General features: G+C 47.7%; 2 pseudogenes across 1 annotated transcript; both read left to right on the forward strand.

Moving 5' to 3' along the window:
• The first annotated feature begins 3,344 nt into the window (after positions 1 to 3,344).
• Positions 3,345 to 3,916, forward strand: LOC102754708 (annotated as a pseudogene).
• Positions 3,917 to 4,505: 589 nt separating this feature from the next.
• Positions 4,506 to 5,618, forward strand: LOC102754986 (annotated as a pseudogene). The gene has a single exon (XR_001513498.1). The product of XR_001513498.1 is annotated as a eukaryotic translation initiation factor 3 subunit G pseudogene (transcript).
• Positions 5,619 to 5,688: the final 70 nt, after the last annotated feature.

Raw genomic sequence — 5,688 nt, forward strand, 5'->3', positions numbered from 1 at the left:
ATGCTCAGTCTTGTTGTAGTTAAGCCTTGTTGTAGGTATCACTGGGAGGAATTGATCTCCAGGCCAATTGGCTGTGAGAATCAGTTGTGTCTACTGTGGGAGAACTTTTATGCTGGAAACACTCTTGTGGGTCAGGACCGGCTTCAGAGGGGCTTTGGCGCTCACTGAGTCTGCCCCCTGAGTGTGTCTCTTATCGATGTGAAGAGTTGTAATCTGGATGGTCTCACTCTGATCACTGGGTAGACTAGCTCTTGGATCTCCAAGGAGGTGCAAAGTCAGCCACTGCCTGAAGCCACCCAGCAGGAGCTACAGAGATCTGCAGATTCCTCCTCTTTGTTTGGGGTTTGGGGGTGCCCAGATGAGGCACAGCTGTGAAGTAATGCAGGCTGCTGACAGACCTTATGCCTTCTTTCAGAAGCTCTGGGGTTCTCTGACCCAGCTACAGTTTGACAGGTTTTTAGGCAGAGAAAGTCCAGGCCATTCATATGCAAAAGCCTCTGCACACAGCTTGTGTGGGGTTGTAAATTGGGTGGGGCGGGGTCTCAGGGAATCACCAGGGTGGAGCAAACCACAATGGCTGCCAGTCTGCTCTGCCTCGGAGCGGTCCTGGGGTCTGTGTCCCGCAGCCCTGTGCAGGAACAAGGACCGCTACAAGCACCTCTGCGAGAAAGTCGCGCTCACGTTCCAGCCCGATGCCAGACAGTCCAGTTTCTCTCCATATGAGTCTGGGTCCCCAAATTCTCACCCGAAACTGGAGTTCAAGCAGTCGGGCACTTATATCTCCCACCTGATTGAAAAAGACAACAGCGTACCCAGCTGCCAGCCCCTTTCATGCGCACCTCTGTACCTCCACACTTGCACACCTCTGCACCTCCTACTGGACTCAATGCGCTTTTCTCTTTCCTTCTAGTTGTAGAATTTCCACTCAGCCAGACTTCCCATAGTTCTGGATATTTGTTTTGTCTTCTGGGGTCATTTTGTCTTTTAGTTGTAGTTTTAATGTGGTTGTGCACGGCAGCAAGTTCAGGTGTTTACCTATGCTGCCATCTTGGTTGTCTCAGCTTACCTAATCTTAATGTAAAGTGATATCTAGCTTTGTAGGACTTAATATTTCCTAATTATCAGAATATAAATTGCTACAATTGTGATCATTCTTGAGATGAATAAAGTTGCAATTCCTGCAGAGATTCCCTTAACAGATATTGACACTAGACCTGCTCACCAAATAAAAGACCCTGATTCTAATAAAATACTGACCTGCAAGGCCTCAACAATCTGCCTTTGGTGTTGCCTTAATCTCTTTTGCTACCAACCACTGTTTCAACCACACAGCTAACCACTCCATAAATATTCCCAGGTTAACTGTCATTATCTGGTTATACAGAGGGGCAAAAGTAGGTTTACAGTTGTGAGTTCATGAAACAGCTTATTGTATTATTAATTACTGTCTTATTTATTTGTGTTATTTGTTTTATTGTCATTATTTCATATCCTTACTTGTGATTTGTTTTTTAAGTAATGATGGCTGCTAATGTACCTACTTTTGCCCGCCCCTGTATACCCTCTGTCCCTGATTGTTGGTAGTTTTCTACCAACCACTCTTCTTTATTTTTTTTCTCCTGTTCACTGCAAATCTAAACTGCTATCTTAATTATTGGCAATTTCAATATACATATGGGTCAGTGGATTTCAAAATATGGTCCCTGGACTGCAGCAGCAGCAGCATCACTAGAAAACTTAGAAATAAAAGCAATCACATTCTACCTAGAAACTCTGGGGGTGGCATCTGGCAACCTGTTTTAATTAGTTTTTCATGTAATGCTGATTAATACTAAAGATTAAGAAACATTGACATAAATGATCCAATAGACTGGCTTCTCAGTTCCCTTAAAAAGTCCAATGATGCCCTAGCTGGTTTGGCGTTGGTCTGCAGAATGAAAGGTCCTGGGTTCATTTCCGATCAGGGCACATGCTCAGGTTGCGGGCTCAATCCCCAGAGTGAGGCATGTAGGAGCAGCTGATCAATGATTCTCTCTCATCATTGATGTTTCTATCTCTCCCTCTCTGAAATCAATTAAAAAATCTATTTTTTAAGGTCCAATGTTAACATCCCACCTTCCTTGAGCATTCATTCCCATGTCATCACCAATCATTAAGTACTCTGGAGTCTGCCATGCATCCCTCTATCTGACCACCTATTATATTTCCAGCCTGTTCCCTCTGATATGAGAACCACATCAATTTGGAGTCATCATGACCATTCATAAGCTGATACCACCATCTCCTTCACCTGGATGTCCTCTTTTTCTTCCTTAACCAACTTCTTTGTATACCATGATCAATCATGACCACTCTCCAATACACCCTCCACTTCTTTGCCTCTCACTCATTGTTGTACTCATTTGCCAAAACTACATCCTTGAGAGGCCACCCATGAGGAGCAAGGGGTCCCGGCCCCACATCAGACCCCCAGCCCAGGGTCCCAAAACTGGGAAGAGAAGTCCTCACTACAGGCTGTAAAGATCAGTGAGGATTGTGGCTGAGGGACACAGAGGCTGCTGGAGACCCAGGTGTCCCTCTTAAAGGGCCAGTGCATGAACTCCCAGCAGCAGACGGCTTTGGGGGACCCAGACACTTATGGGGAAGAACTGGATTGTCTGGCATTGGGGGAGGAACTCAGAAGCAGCTTTCTCCCAGATGGGAGTGCTCACAGGGGTCATTGTTCCTGTGCTGGGACCTCCCCTGTCACAGGGCTTTATATGAGTCTCCATCAGACTGGTGCACACTGTTTGCTCCACCCTGGGGATTCCCTGAGGCCCCTTCCCATCCAATTTGCAGCCCCACACAAGCTATTTGCAGCAGCGTTTCCATGTAAATATACTGTCCTGGCTTAGGCTTTAAACTTTGCTAAAATTCTCTCAAACAAGCTGCAGCTGGTGACAACATGCCCCAGACCTAAACCAGCAGTCAGACAGCCCTCTCACAATCCAGGACTGCTGGCTTCAAACTGCTCACCTGTCAGCCTGATCACCCCCTAACCACTCCCCTGCCAGCCTGATCAATGCTTAACTGCTTCCCTGCCAGCCCGATCGCCCCCAAATGCCTTCCCCTGCCAGCCCGATTACCCTTAACTGGCCCCCAAAAATGTATACACACTTGACTCAGACATCAGACCCAACGAGTCACCACACGTTACCATATGTTCTAAGTCACTGCTGTATATTCCTTCCTGTGCACTGGGTCAAAATTGCGCCCCCATCACCTTTCCATCAAGTCAGGCCCACTCTGTTGGCTGAGAATGGTGACTGAGCTTTTTTCTAGTTTGCTAAGGGGAGGCTGGAAGCGTTGTATTTTAGCAACTCTGGGTGTAGAAGGGTCACTGAAGTGGCAGTGCAGGGATCTAACCACCACCATGTTGAGCAAAAGGGCACAGACCAAGACCACCAAGAAGTACCCGCAGTGGGAAACATCCAATTTGTTAGCCATGTTTGATCAATCACAGGTTCAGGAGTTTAACATGACTAATCAGAACAGAGATGGTTTCATTGACCAGGAAGATTTACATGATATGCTTGCCTCCATGGGGAACGATCCAACCGATGAATATCTAGCTGCCATGATGAATGAGGCTCCAGGTCCCATACATTTCACCATGTTCCTCAGGATGTTTGGTGAGAATTAAACAGCACAGATCCAGAAGATATCATCAGAAATGCTTTCACTTGCTCTGATGAAGAAGTGACTGGCACCATTCAGGGAAATTACCTGAGGGCTGCTGACAGCAAATGGGAGGTAGATTCATGGAGGAAGTGGAGGAGCTGTACAGACAAACGTCTATTGACAAAATGGGAAATTTCAATTACATTGAAATTACACAGGCTTCTTTAAACACGGAGCAAAAGGCAAAGATGACTGAAAAGAACTCCAAATGCCAGCCAAATGTTTCTTGTCACCACTTTGGGTATTTCTAAGACTTTTTCTTGGAGTCTATAGCATGCCATAGATTTACAGTTTTTGCCTTCCTTTTTTTAAAAAAATAAATATATTTTTATTGATTTCAAAGGGAGATGGAGAGAGATAGAAACATCAATGATGAGAGAGAATCATCAGTAGGCTGCCTCCTGCACATCCCCTACTGGGGATTGAGCCCGCAACTCAGGCATGTGCCCTTGACTGCCATCAAACCTGGGACCCTTTACTCCACAGGTCGATGATGGTCTATCCACTGAGCCAAACCAGCTAGGGCTACAGCGTTTTCCTCTCTTATGATATTTATTCTCAGCCATTTTGGGCACATGCATCTCTATAATCAGACTGGAAATGGGACTTTCTGTCATTTTCAGAATAGAAAATAGGGTAATTTAACTTACCAGCTGTTCCCATAACTGCAATCTACACAGTGTCAATATATTTTTTCAAAGAAAGTTATTTACTCACTTTTTTTCTGAGCCATAATTAAACTTTATGGTAAAAAAAAAAAAAAAAAAAAAAAGTATAACTCTGGCCTCTGGCCCAGGCTTGGGCTGCGTGGAGGAGTTCTGCAATGCCCACCGGAGACTTTGATTCGAAGCCCAGCTGGGCCGACCAGGTAGAGGAGGTAGAGGATGACAAATGTGTCTCCAGCAAGCTCCTCAATGGGATCCCTTTGGCCACTGGCGACACAAGCCCAGAGCCCGAGGTGCTGCCAGGAGCTCCACTTCTGGTACCCAAGGAGGTCATCAATGGGAACATCAAGACAGTAACCGAGTACAAGATAGATGAAGATGGCAAGAAGTTCAAGATTGTCCACACCTTCAGAATCGAGACCCGGAAGGCCTCAAAGGCAGCTGCAAGGAGGAAGAACTGGAAGAAGTTTGGGAACTCGGAGTTTGACCCACCAGGACCCAATGTGGCCACCACCACAGTCAGCGATGATGTGTCCATGATTTTTATCACCAGCAAGGAGGATCTGAACTGCCAGGAGGAGGAGGACCCAATGAACAAGCTCAAGGGCCAAAAGATCGTGTCCTGCCGTATCTGCAAGGGCGACCACTGGACCACCCGCTATCCCTACAAGGACACGCTGGGGCCCACGCAGAAGGAGCTGGCTGAGCAACTCGGCCTGTCCACCGGTGAGAAGGAGAAACTGCCTGGAGAGCTGGAGCCTGTGCAGGCGGCCCAGAACAAGACAGGGAAGTACGTGCCACCGAGCCTGCGGGATGGGGCCAGCTGCCGTGGGGAGTCCATGCAGCCCAACCGCAGAGCCGATGACAATGCCACCATTCGCGTCACCAACCTGTCAGAGGACACCAGTGAGACAGACCTGCAAGAGCTCCTTAGACCCTTTGGCTACATCTCCCACATCTACTTGGCGAAGGACAAGACCACCGACCAGTCCAAGGGCTTTGCCTTCATCAGCTTCCACCGCCGTGAGGACGCTGCCCGCGCCATTGCCGGAGTGTCCGGCTTTGGCTACGACCACCTCATCCTCAACGTTGAGTGGGCTAAGCCATCCACCAACTAAACCAGCTATTACTGCTGCTGCTGCTTGGCACCTGGCCCCAGGACCCTGTGGCAACAGAAGGCGACCTCCAAAAGCAGGGAACTCCAAGGGCAATAAAAAGGCTCCAATTGCCCTATGTGTGTCCTGTTTATACATGAATATCACCCACTTGTGGCAGGTGGGGGCAGCCCTCCCCTTTCCCCCGC

Source organism: Myotis davidii, unplaced genomic scaffold, assembly GCF_000327345.1.
Source record: "Myotis davidii unplaced genomic scaffold, ASM32734v1 scaffold97, whole genome shotgun sequence".
NCBI classification, from domain to species: Eukaryota; Metazoa; Chordata; class Mammalia; order Chiroptera; family Vespertilionidae; genus Myotis; species Myotis davidii.